Source organism: Myodes glareolus, chromosome 8 (assembly GCF_982192425.1).
Source record: "Myodes glareolus chromosome 8, mMyoGla1.1, whole genome shotgun sequence".
NCBI classification, from domain to species: Eukaryota; Metazoa; Chordata; class Mammalia; order Rodentia; family Cricetidae; genus Myodes; species Myodes glareolus.
This window is the reverse complement of record NC_142033.1, coordinates 75,125,323-75,139,205: the sequence shown is the minus strand read 5'-3', so window position 1 is coordinate 75,139,205 and position 13,883 is coordinate 75,125,323. Positions and strand designations below refer to the sequence as shown.

The window sequence follows — 13,883 nt, the reverse complement described above, 5'->3', positions numbered from 1 at the left end:
ATAGATATGGATACATAAGTATCTGCCTCCTAAGACCCTTTGGGATCTGCACAGGTGATGTATGGTTGGGGAAATTTCCAAACTGGTTTCCATTGTAGCCACACTAGTTTACATTCCTACCGACAGTGAGTAAGTGTTCCTCTTCACATTCTTGCCAGCATTTGTTGTCATGTGTTTCTTTAAAAAAAAAAAACTATTGTGTGTGTGATGTGTGAGTACTGGTGCACATGTGCCATGGTGTATATGTGGAGACCAGAGGACAGCCTTGTGGAGTCAGTTCTCTTCTTCCACCTTGATGTGGGTTTGGGGAATTGACAACGGCTTGCACAACAAGTGTTTTGATCTACTGTACTATCTGATGGACATTCTGTCTGGGATGAGGTGGGATATCATCATGGTTTTAATTTGAATTTCCCTGATGGCTTAAGGATGTTGAATATGTTTTAAAATGTTTATTGGCTATTTTTATTTCATCTTTTGTGAACTCATTGTTCTGTGCATTAGCATGGTGGGGGAGAATTGTCTGTATTCTGTCAATCATGTTTTAAATAAATGCTGATTGGCCAGGCAGGAGGTGTAGGCGGGAAAACCAGACAGGAAGTGGAAATGATGCAAGGAGAGCAGGAGAATTCTGGGGAGGAGGAAGTTGATTCCTCCCACTCCTGTCCAGATCACCGAAACAGCAGGACGTGAGCTGCCCCACTGAAAAAGGTACTGAGCCACATGGCTAACATAGATCAGAAAAATGGGTTAATCAAGATGTGAGAGTTAGCCAGTAAGAAGCCTGACCTAACGGGCCAATCAGCATTATAACTTACAGAGATTTCAGTGTGATTTTTCCCTGGGACTAAACAGCTGGGGGAACAGGGCAGGACAGAAAACCACAAACAAACAGGCCCCTCATGATACCCCAACAAGCCAGCCCCCATCATGTTATATTAGTACTTTTAAAATTTGAGTTTTCTTTAGTTCTTTGTCTATTCTAGATCCAAATTCTCTGTCAAATGTGTAGTCAATGAAGATTTCTCCCATTCTGTATGCCATCTCATAGGCCATCTTCTCACTTGATTACCCATTCCCCTTGTTGTACGGAATCCTTTAATTTCATAGGTCTTGTTTTAGCCATTGTTTCCTTATTTCCCCGAGAGACTGGAATCTTATTCCGAAGGCCTCCATCATAAACTGTTTCCTGCAGTTTTTCAGGTAACACATTGTCTCTGATCTTTTTGGAGTTGATTTTTGCTCATCACAAGCAACCAGGATCTGCCTTTATGTTTCCACATGTAGCTAGCTACCAAGTTTCCCAGCACCGTTTGTTGAAGAAACCTGTGTTTCCAATGTGTTTTTGGCCTCTTTGTCAAAAATCAAGTTGCTGTAGCTGCATTTGTTTACAATCTTCTCTTGTTGACACGTGTATCTTCTCTTGTTTACATGTGGCTCTTCTCTTCTCTTTCATGGTCTTCAGTATGTTTTTGTACCAGCACCATGCTGTTTATTATGGACCTGTAATTTAACTTGAAATCAGGTATGGTGATGCCTCCAACATCACTCTTCCTTTTATTCAACTTTACTTGGTCTATGTGAGGTCTTTTGTGTTTCTTTATGGGTTGTCAGATCTTTTCCTTATCTGTGAAGAATGGCATCCAAGTTTTGATGAGATTGCCTTGACTCTTTAGGTTGCTTTTAGTAAGATAGCCATTTTCACAATATTAATTCTTCGAAACCATGAGCCTGAGAAGTCTATCTCATAGTGTCTGTTTTTTTTTCTTTCTCTCTCTCTCTTTCTTTCTTTCTTTAGCATTGCAAGGTTTTCATTGTAGATATCTTTTATTTCTTGGTCTGATTTCTTCTGAAGTATTTTTTTCAATTGGGGGTGATTGTGAATGGGTTTCTCTGATTTATTTTTTTCATATATGTGGTGGTTTGAAGTACCCTCATAGGCACTTGGTCCCACATAGCTGGAACTACTTGTGAAGGATTGGGGGTGTGGTCTTGTTGGAGGAGGTGTGTCACTGGGTTTGGGCTTTGAGAATTCAAAAGCCCAAATCATTCTCAGCTCTCTCCCTCTCTCTCTGTCTCCTCTTTGTGGATCAAGATGTGAGCTCTTAGCTGTTCCTGCCACCAGGCTTTTGTTCTGCTGTCATGGACTCTAACCCTTTGAAACTGTAAGCCCTAAATTAAATGCTTTATTTTTTATAAGTTGCCTTGGTCATGGTGTTTTATCACAGCAATGAAAAAGCAACTGAAACCATGTGTTACTATTAATTTTATATTGTATCCTGCCACTTTGTTGACAGTGCTCACCAGTTCTCAGACTTTTCTGGTGAGGTCTTTAGGGTCTTTTAAGTAAAATCACATCTGTAGATAAGGGTACTTTGAATTCTTCCTTCCTATTTTGTGGAGGCCTGAAAATGTGAGCCCATTTCTGTGTTGATCCAAGGTCAGAAAGTTGGAACTTACCTCTAGGCCTTCAAGGTTATTGTGTTACCACAAACAAAGGTCCCACCTAGATTTAGATCAGAGAGTTCTGTTCTCTCAAGTTTAATGTCAACAGGTGTGGCTAATAGCCAGTCGTTGTATTTCCAGGAGTAGAGAAGTAGATATGTTTTCTACCTCAAACAAAAGTCTATGGATCCAACTAAGTTCCAGTTCCCTTAAGGAGATAACTTTGGATTCCACTCAGGGAGTGGTTTGCCTACAGAATGTTTTGGTCTAGGGTGTGAGCATGACTTGTTTTGTTCTAGCAACAGAATGTTTAATTATGGGCATAGTCTGTGACCTTCACTTGGTATGTTCATTTCCTTGTATCATTTTAATGTAGTTCTTATGTCTTATTCCTACCTTTTGGGGTCAGGGGTATTTAAAGCAATTGGAAATTAAACACAGGCAAATTTCAGTACTCACTGGAACTCCCTCCTGATCTATCCTATGTTTCTCTGATTTATTATTTTCTTTCATGTCTTCATGGTCTTTACTGTAATGATTGTTCTGTTTCTTTAAGAGGCAAGCCACGCCCACTCCCTCCCCCATTCTCTGAGGCAGGCTGATCTTCAGCTTCCAGCCTGAGCTTACTCTCTTTCTGTCCCTCTTTCAAAGAGGCAGCTTCTGCCTCTCTCCCCACTTCTCCCCTTTTTCCTTCCCCTCCATAACTCACCTAACAAATATCCAACTTTACATGGTGTGCCTATCCGTCTCTCTCGCCTGCTGCCATCACATGGAGACCTGGAGATCTACCCTGTGGTCTAATGCACTGTCCCTGCTTAGGCTGACTGCTTTGGGGACCCCGGCAGCTTGCAGCAAATCCATAACATTTACTATATTTCTAAATCCCCACACTGCTACCCTTGCAAGAGGTATTTTTGTCTAGGCTGGTCCCCGACAACATGTCTAGTTGATCTAGTAAAGACTTCTACTGCTATGTTAAAAAAGAATGAAATAGATAGTCTTGTCTTGTTCCCAAATTTAGTGAAAATGCTTTGAGGCTTTGCCCATCTAGTATAGCTGGGTAACACCTTTATTAAACTGAGATACATTCCTTCTATTGCAAATTTGAGGCTTTTATCATAAAGAGGCATTGGATTTTATCAAGCCTTGTCTGCTTCAACTGAGATGACCAGGTCATTTCTGTCTTTGCATCTGGCTGTGTGATGTATTGCATCTACCTACTTGCATACGTTGAACAAGTCTTCATCTCTGGAATAAAGCTAACGTGATCATTAGGATTATTTTTTTTTTTGCTGTTTTTGTCTGAGTTACAGTTCTATTGCTATGAAGAGATACCATAACCAAGAAAACTATTATAAAAGAAAGCATTCTATTGGGGCCTTGCTTACAGTTTCAGAAGGTTAGTTAATTATTTTCATGGCCAGAAGCATGGCAGCAGGTAGGTAGGCATGGGACTGAGAGCTCTACACCATGATCCATAGACAGTAAGCTGAGAGAGATAGACAGAGACGGAGACTGGGCCTGGTGTGGGCTTTGAAAGATCAAAGTTTATCCCCAATAACACACCTCATTCAACAAGGCCACACCTCCTGATCCTTCCCAAACAGTTCCACTAACTAGGAACCAAGCATTCAGGCATATGAGCCTATGGGGGCTGTACTCATTCAAACCACCACTTTCCATTTCCTAGCTCCCAATAAGCTTGTAGCCCATATCATAATAAAAGTGTATTTGGTCCAACCTCTAAAGTCTCCGTAGTCTTTTTTAGTCTCAACAGTGTTTCAGAATTCAAAGTCAATATTACCTCTGAGACTCAAGGCAATCCCTTAACTGTGACCCTATATAAAAGCAAAAGCAAAAAGCAGATCTCATGCTTCTAACATGCAATGGTACAGAATTTGTATTGTCCTTCTAAAGGAAGGAAAGGGAGCATAATAAAGAGATACCGAACCAAAGCAAGACCCAAATCAGCAGGCAGAACTCCAAACTCCACCTCTCCGGGTATGACATTCAGGCTTTATTGATGGCTCTTCCCTTTCAGCTTTGCTGACCACAGCATGTGTCTCTCTCTCTCTTTAGATGGTTCCACAGTCTGTCTGGAGCTCTCTTTGACAGGTATCCCATGGTTCTGGCATTGCCAATGTCATGGGGTCTCCAACACAACCCAGACTTCACCTTCACAGCTTTGCACAATGACCTCTTTGGGCCTCCACTTAGGGACTCCTTTGCCACATCTTTGGCCTCAGTGGCTTTCTTTCACTGTAGAGGAAGATTCAATAACCCCTTCCTTGTATCCTTCTTGACCCTAAAGTCAGATCCACGTAGCCAAAGCTGCCAAGTGCTGCTTGTTTGCTGGAACCTGCCCTCACCTTGAATCATATTTATATAAGCTTTCCAATGTTGTTTAGACCTAGGAAATTGACCAGGCCTTTTCCTTTCACCAGTTGCAGAATTACTGGGTGGGGTCTTGCCCTGAAGTCACCACTCCCTTTACTTCATTTAGTATCAGGCTTTTCTTTAAACTTCTCATCTCCTTGATCACAAGATTTGGCTCCAATATTATATTTCCTGGTGTCCCTTTTCAAACTGTGCATTTTGCATTTCTCTTTGCCCTTTGCTCCTTTTCATTATAAATCTGCATAAGAGTGATAACTAAGGATCATGTGATCTAGTCAAAACTAGGATGTCTGTTTTAAAATTCTTTTTAAAAAGATTTTATTTATTTATTGTATATACAGTATTCTGCCTCTGTACCTGCCTGCATGCAAGAAGAGGATACCAGATCTCATATATAGGTTGTGAGGTACCATATGGTTGCTGGGAAATGAACTTGGGATCTCTGGAAGAGCAGCCAGTGCTCTGAATCACTGAGCCATCTCTCCAGCCTAACCAGGATGTCTTGAAATCTCCTCTGCCTATGTCATTAATCCAAACCTCTTCAATCTAGTCCCTGGCAGATTTTTAGGACAAGAGTAGAAGGTAGTCATATTTATTTGCCAGAATATCACAAGAATGGTCTCTAGGCCACTTGCCAATTATCATTCCCTGAAAGCTATTGAGCTGCTCCTCCATAGTTTACATTATCCCAAGTACAACTACCTTCTATGCTCCTACTATAATGGCCCATTTAAGCTCTGCTTAAAATGTTCAACTAATCGTCTAGTCAAAATTCTCGAAGTTTTCCATACTCTTTCAAACAACAGCATAGTCAGTCCTGCCATGCAGTATCCCACTCTTGGTAACTTCTGTTAGTAACTATTTTATAACCATGAAAAGATACCATGACCAAGGCAACTCTTATAAAAGAAAGCATTTCACTGGTAGCTTGCTTACTATTTCAGAAGATTAGTCAATGATTTTCATGGCCAGAAGCATAGCAGCAGGTAGGTAGACAAGGGACTGAGGTCACCACATCATAATCCACAGGCAGCAGACAAAGAGATGCTGAACGTGGGTGAACCTCAAGGCTCACCCCTAATAAAACACCTCATCCAACAAATCCACACCTCCTAATCCTTGCCAAACTGTTCTACTATCTGGGGACCAAGCATTCAAGCATAAGAGCCCATGGGGGCCAAGCTCGTTCAAGTCACCACAGTGTTCTTTTAAAAACATTTTTAGGTATGTGTACATATGTATCTGTGTTTTCCATGTGTGAGAAGGTCCTCCTGGAGGCCAGGTGGCTATCTGGGTGCTGGAATATGAACTTGGATCCTCTGGGAGAGCAGTAAGTACTCTTAACTGCTGTCTTATTACTCCAGCCTCCTTGATGTGTTCTTGAATTTGGTTAAGTATTTTGTTGGAAATTATTGGATCTATGTTCATCAGGAAGATTGGTATATATGTTTCTTCCTTTTGTTGTGTCTTCATCTGATTTCAATGTTAGGATAATACGGGCTTCATACGGGGTTGATGCTATTCCTCCATTTCCAACTTTATGGACTAATTGAAGAAGCCTTGGTGTTAGCTCTTCTTTGAAGGTCTGGTAGAACTCAACAGTGAATCCATATAAACCTGGACTATCTTTGGTTGGGAGATTTAGTTTTATGAGATTTTATTTCTCATAATAAAATAATGTTTTTATTTTATTTTGCTTGTTTGCTTGTTTGTATATCTGTACACCAGGTGTATGCAGTGCCTATAGAGGTCAGAAGAGGGGGTATCAGATCCGTTGGGACTGGAGTTAAGAAGGCTGACATCCAGCCCTGGGGATCCTCTTGTCTCCATCTCCTCAGTGTTAAAATTTACAATCTAGACCACATCTTCTTAAATGGGCTTTTAAAAACAAATGAACAAACAAATAAACCCATTGGTTCTGGGAGTCCTCGTGCTTGTGAGGCAAACACTTTACTGAGCTACCTCTCCAGTTATTTTCTGAATTTTGTTTTGTTTTTGTTTTTCTAGACAGGGTTTCTCTGTATAGTGGAACTAGCTTTGTAGACCAGGCTGGTCTTGAACTCACTGAGATCCACTTGCCTCTGCCTCCCCAGTGATGGAGATTAAAGGTATATATCACCACCTCCTGGCTTTTTTTCTGATTTTTTTAAAAGGATATATGTAAATGTGTATGTGTGTGGGGTTATGTGCAATGTGAGTGCAGGTGCCTGTGGAAGCCAGAAGAGGGCATCGGATTCCATGGAGCTGAAGTTCCAGGTAACTGTGAGCTGCCTGGCATGGGTGCTGGGAACTAAATTCTCCGCTAGAATCCTCTGCTCAAGCAGTATGTGCTCTTAACTATGACTGTCTCTGCAGATCATCTTTCTGTTTTTTTTTTATTCCCACAGTGAAATGAATTTTATTCATGAAAATCATAAGCATTGCACACAACTCAATGTCTATATGGCCCGAAAAGCTATGCTTAGCAGCTCTCCCTTCTCCCTCACAACTAGGAAAGTTTAAACCTGACAGAGATGCAGCTCTTGGAGTGGTGACTCTGTTTTGGTTGTTTGGGTAGCACCAGGAATCAAGTTCAGGGTCTGGTAGTGGTTGACAAGTGCTGTACACACCTTCTGCCCTGTGGCTTTTATCTAACAAGCAGAAAGAGCCAAAGAATTCTATTTTAAGACTATTATGAGGGACAGGTAGCAATTACATGAAATGATCTGAATGAGTCTCTTATAAGCTAAAACACTTTTCACCTTGATATAATATTGATCCATAACCAAATCAGTACGGTATCAATGAGATTGTTAGATTTTTTTCAGACTAGTGAACAAAGAGGTGGCCTTCCCGGCCTCTCTTTTCCTGTGAACTGTATCTCATGGAAGCTTCTGCTTTGGCTTGCTGCCACGAGGGAACTGCTTCTGTCCAGGAAAGGACACAGGCTGTCTCTAACTAGCAGGACCCTGACATGAGAAACCTACTTTAAGAAGCCCGAGGATTGATCTCCTAAAAAGCGGAGTCCTCTGAAACATTAGGTGAAGACCACTTTACTTCTGGCTTCCAGGTGAGAATGTATTCTCAGAGCCCTAGCACACGAAGAACAGACACTCCAGCAATTATGACCAAAAATTATGGGAGAAAAAGAGCTTTTGACTACAGTAGAGTTCAAACATTTGCAAAAGGAAAACAAGTTGGGAGTAAAGGAATCTAGAGGATTACTGGGCTTCAACCACAGCCAGGTTTCTTTCTTCAAGTTTCCAGAAACTTCGCATTCCTCTCCTCGCTCTTGCTTGTATTTCTTCCGTTGTTCTTCCGTGATCTAGAGATGAGGGTTTGTAAGTTTTCCCATGGAAGCTAACTCTGCTTACACATTCATTCAGAGAACAGTTCTCTTTAGACTGCCCTGGAGGTTTCAGCTTTCCTTTGTGTGGTGTAGCTGCGGGGACAAGACAAGCTTGCTTTGAGATCTATTGTCAGTGTTGCCTCAGTTGTCAACTGGCATGGTAATGACCGCAGCAGAAGTCCTCAGGGGTCTGTAATGTGGGTGTCTTGAACACAGCCTGGCCTTTTGAAGCACCCCGAGTTGGGTCACACATGGAGACTTTCTGGTTGGAGTCTTGGTCAGTGAACCCTTCTGTTCATTATCTTTCGTAGCCGCTGAAAACCCGATATTCATTCTAGTTGCTGAAAGCACAGACTGTGTGACTGACCCCTTCAGCCACATAGAACCGTGGCTTTGAGGGCCACCGGGCCGGCCTTTGTGACAACTGCTGCCTGGCAGGAGTCCAGGGTACGGAGTCTTCCTCTTGGTGGAAGTGGGGCCACTATCCCCCTTTTGTCAAGCTGCTTCAGTTCTTTAAGTGAACTGTCTTCTACAATATAGTCATCAATGGATTCTGTTTTGTTAAAACAAGCCTCATGAAACCTCTGAAAGTCTGGTGTAGCGACTGCAATCCTCTTATTGTTCCCAGTTTGGAAAGTACCTCTGTGCATAGAGACCTCTTTGAATCTTTATTGTCATTTATTTCGCGTTTTTCTGAGGAAACCATACTCTGGTCTTCTTGGCTCTGGTCTGGCTGAGAAGGAACTCCCGTAGTAGTCCTGAGGCCTGACTTTTCCTGCTTTCCTTGATTGTGGAACATAGTAGGATCACTTCTTTTTTTAATAATCCTGGAAGTTAGGAATTCCATGGCCTGTCTTGCCCTTCCTCATTTTAAGGGCATGACCAAATGGTTCCCCCTCAGCTTCTCCTGGCTAGTAACATCTCAGTCTCCCGGCAGATCACAGAGGCTGATTTTCATCCTGACTGTTTTCTTTCCTTCTTTCTGGATTCAGGCGTGCTCAGGGGTTCTTAACAACTTGTTTGTCCTCAGGTTAGCCCAGAGCCCTGCTTTTTGGCTAAATTCTGCAGGTCACAATACTTGAAGGAGTCCAGCTCCTCTGCAAAGGAAATGTTCTGCAATTCCAGTGGCACCCAGAAAACAGCCAGACAACTCAAATACCCTGGTTCAAAACTGGTGCCACCTGGGGCTGGAGAGATGGCTCAGTGGTTAAGAGCATTGCCTGCTCTTCCAAAGGTCCTGAGTTCAATTCCCAGCAACCACATGGTGGCTCACAACCATCTGTAATGGGGTCTGGTGCCCTCTTCTGGCCTGCAGACATACACATGGACAGAATATTGTATACATAATAAATAAATATTTAAAAAAAAAACTGGCGCCACCCGAGGCATTGACAAGCCAACCTTTATATTGTCTAAATGAAAACTCCTCTTTCTGAGTTCCTAACGTAGGCACATAGAGCTATAAACTCCTTCTTAAGGCTGCTTTCATTATATCCTATCAACTTTAGTATGCTGTTGTATTTTCATTTTCATTCAAGTTTAGGGATGCTTTGAGTTCCTTCATGATCCCTTCAATGACTACTTCATTACGCAGTATGTTGTTTAATCTCTCCCAGTTAAAGCTTATTCATTCGACAGTTTCTCTTGATTTGTTTCACTGTGATTTGGTAGAATGCAATGGATTATTTCAATCTTGGTATATTTGATAAGACTCGCTCTGTGTCTGAACACGATAACTGATTTCAGAGAACGTTCTGAGAGAATGGTCTGCAGAGGTTTAAGTCCATTTGCCCTGTGATGTCACTGATTTCGGATTTTTCTCTGGTTTTTGCAGGGATCACCTGCTGTGAGAGTGGACTGTTGAAGTTGCCCACTATTGTGATGGTATTAACCTGTGACTTTAAGTCTAGCTGTATTTGCTTAATGAAACCAGATGTTCGTGTTATGGGAACTTATGTTTAGAACTGTAATGTCCTCTTGATGGATGGTTCCTTTGGTCAGTAAGAGGTAACAGCTTTTTTGCATAGCAGTCATGGCTGTCCTGGAACTCACTATGTAAACCAGGCTGGCCTTGAATATGCACTCGTTGCTAGTTCTTTTCTGTGGCCTCATGTATGTATGTACTCGTTTTTCTCTTTAATCTAAAGGAGTTCTTCAAGTATCTCCTATAGAGATGGCTTGCCTGTCATGAATTCTGTTAACCTGCTAGTACTGTGGAAAGATTTTATCTGTCAATTAAGACAGATAACTTTGCTGGGTATAGTAGTCTGGTTTAATGACTGTCTTTCAGGGCTTGAAATATATCATTCCAAGCTCTCCTTGTGGTGTGCGGGAGTCTTCCTGGGGGGAGGCAACATACACACATTCACTCACTACAAAAGGGGAACTCATAGCAGACCAAAGTCTTGATTGCACCAAAGTCCAACTTTGGTGAGCCAATGAGATTTTCTTTGGGTATGGATGAGAGGTTACTCACAGGAGCAAGGATAGTCAATGGCTGGTGCATTACCAAAAAGTCCATTTGGTAGGCTTAGTTAGGTGAGGCTCACGAAAGTTGCAACCCTGGGGCTCTCTGCATAAATTATAGGTAACTCAACAGGTCCAAGAATCTCCTCTCCAGCTCGCTTGGCCAATCTCCTCCTTAGCAGTGTTTACTGTGGCCTTCAAGAAACCTTGCCAGGGAGTTAGTGAGTTTCTCTCTCCTTCCTGAAGGGAGGGAATGTTTTAGTTTGAAGGAAACTGCTATATAAAGCCTGACTTTTAAAGTGTGTGTTGGGAAATCTGTCATTTTCATGGGTCTGCCTTCACACACAACTATGTCGGTGGTATGACCATTTTCTTCTCTGGGCTTAACACACTGCCATCTTGAATTTGGTATCCAGCAGCCATGGCAAGCAGAACAGAACAGCAGTGCCCAGGTTTGTGGTAAATGGTAATGGAGCTATGGTACTCCCTAGTAGATGAAGGAGGTAAGGGTTGCAAAGTCTTCACTGAGGATCTCAGTTCCTCCTCTGCAGCTGTAGGTTATCTTGGGAGATGCTAAAGACTACAGCAAGTGGGAAGTTCACTGAACCAAGTAGTCTGGGATGGAGCTTCCATGAGGTTGTCATCCATGATGGGGCAGGACTTCGTGATGATCTCATTGTCGGGGGTCACTCACCCTCCCCCAGCTGACTTCTCACCCAGGCTCTGTATGGAAGCCTAATAAACTCATTGGTTTGCCAAGATGGGCCTTGGGTAGAATCATTACTTTGGTCTGCCATCGGTGCTCCTCTGGGGTGAGGGGCTTGCTTGTTCAGACCTCCCCGGGAAATGCCGATGCTCAGGGGCTTCTTTATCACACTTTTCGTGTGCTTTCTTTCTTCTGTACACTGAGTAGCTTACTTTTCCTGTGCCAGGTGCTCTTTTCTGGTCCTGTCCGTTGGATGTTCTGAATGTCTCTCGTTATATGGATTACAATCTTTTCCCCTAATTTTGGGAAGTTTCTCTTTTGATTTTATTGAAAATGTTTTTGATGCCTTTAGGAGTCTTGCCTCCATTCCCTCTCAAGTGCTGCATTGTCTTTGTCCTTTGCTGGGATGTCCCAAGTCCTCGTCTTCAAACTCAGATATTCTGTCCTTTCCTTGGACCCAATCTGTTGGTGAGACTTTCCATTGAACTTGGTTTAACTTACTTTTTCATTTCCAGGATTTTGGTTTTCTCATTATTTGCATCCCTTAAGTTCCTCTCTCAGATCTTGCATTTGCTTTTCTCATTTCACACAGCTGTTTGTGTTCTGCTGGAACTCCCTATGGAGTTTATTCAGATCTTTGATGTCTTTCAGCATGCAGTCATTCCTTTGAGTTCTTTGTCTAGGATTTCATTTAATTCACTCTTGGTGGAGGTCACCGCTGTAATGATTTGGGGGAGGGATGTTGCCTTAGTTTTCATGTTACTGTGGTTTTGCATTGGGATTTGCTTATCTTTTTGTTTGTTTGGGGTTTTTTGTTTTGTTTTTGTTTTTCAAGACAGGGTTTCTCTGTGTAGCCTTTACTGTCCTGGAACTAACTCACTCTGTAGACCAGGCTGGCCTTGAACTCACAGAGATCCTTCTGCCTCTGCCTCCTGAGTGCTGCTACTAAAGGCATGTGCCACTACAGCCTGACTTGAATATCTTGAGTTTAGTCATTGGTTGAGTTTATTTTTTTTTAATATTTATTTTTAAATCATTTACTCCTTCGGAGAGTATTTGCATTGAATGGGTTGTTCTGATTGTGGTGATATTTTCCTCAGCTAGACACGTGGTCAGGGCAACAGGCATGGTCCCCCAGGACATACCCGCTATTAGACTATCATCTGCAAAAAGTCACTAGTAAAGGTGTGACCCTGCGGTGAAAGTGCAGTCATGGTCAAAGAATTCCTCCCGAGCACCAGCCAGGTAGGAAGGGAGGGCCACTTCCTACTGATGGCATCATTATAACTGTATTAGTGACGTTGGGTATGGGTGGAAAGGAGAAAGAAAAGCTCAGGGAGAGACTAGTGGTTGGTATGGGGTTGACAGAAAAAGTGGGGGAGGGAAAAGTGCACAGAGGGAATGGCTAGGGGCAAAGCAGGGGAGGTGAGGCAGCCTTGGTTCCAAGTGGCTGAGCAGAGAGAAGTGGAAAGGTATAGTCACATGACGGATGGCATTCCCCGCTCTTGGAAGGCCACAGAGGTCACCACACCTAGGCCACCCTGAGCTCTTATGAGAGGAAAGTGAAAAGGGAGACGACAGGAATGGCAGGGAGATACTCGGAGGGGTACGGAGTGTGAGTGCAGTCCAGTCTGTCCTTCTGAAGTGGCAGCCTGGCTTCCGCTTTGGTGGCCTGCCTAGCTGATTTGGCTCTCACACCTGCCACACTCTTGGACCTTCTCCCTATGGCCGTGTGTGCGCCCACACAGCTGAGGCTGCCTTTGCTGCCATGTCTGTGCCCACTCAGTTTCCTGTGTCTTCATTCCAGTGTCCCCTGGCACCACACAGCATGCCACACTATGTGCTGGGGGGGGGGGCACTTCCGTCTTCCTCCTCTTGCCAGGTTGTTGGGCATCCACAATTGCTCGACTTCTCCGCAACCACACCATCTTTCCAATATCCTTTCACTCCGCGGACCGCTGAAACACTTTGCCTCTGTGGTCTACGTACATTCTTTGCTGTTGTTGTTCTGGCTTCTTTGCTGGTTTAATCTGTCCTCTGACCCAGCAAATAACATCGTACTGCACTGTGTATGTGGTATGCAGTTGTCAAGGTGTGCATGCAAATGTGTGTGCACACCTGTAGAGGCCCCACCTGGATGCTGATGTCTTCCTCAAGCACACACTATTTGTTGAGGCAGGGCTGCACCAATGAACCCACGGTTGCCCATCAGCTCGTCTAGCTGGCCAGCTTGTTCCCCGCCTCTCCAGCACCCATCTCTGTTGCCTCAGAGCTGGACCTGCAGGTGGCTGCCATACTTGTCTGGGTTTCATGGGTTCTAATCCTTTTGCTTGCAGTGGCAAGTGTTTGATCTTCTGAGCCACCCCCGGGCCCCTTTATTTTACTTTACTATTCCAGGAAGGGTTTGTGTAGTCCGGTGACTTCAGGTTTTGAGTGGGAGACCCTACCAACCCAGTTATCACGGCAGCCCTGCCTTTTCCTTAAAAATACATTTCCTACTCAGAGGGGCTTTCATCCAGGAACCAGATTGTAGGTCAATCT

At 43.3% G+C, this 13,883-nt stretch overlaps 1 pseudogene; it reads right to left on the bottom strand.

The window, feature by feature from the left end:
- Window positions 1–5,954: 5,954 nt before the first annotated feature.
- LOC125410387 (nucleolar and spindle-associated protein 1-like) lies at window positions 5,955–9,167 on the bottom strand (annotated as a pseudogene).
- Between the last annotated feature and the right edge of the window lie 4,716 nt (window positions 9,168–13,883).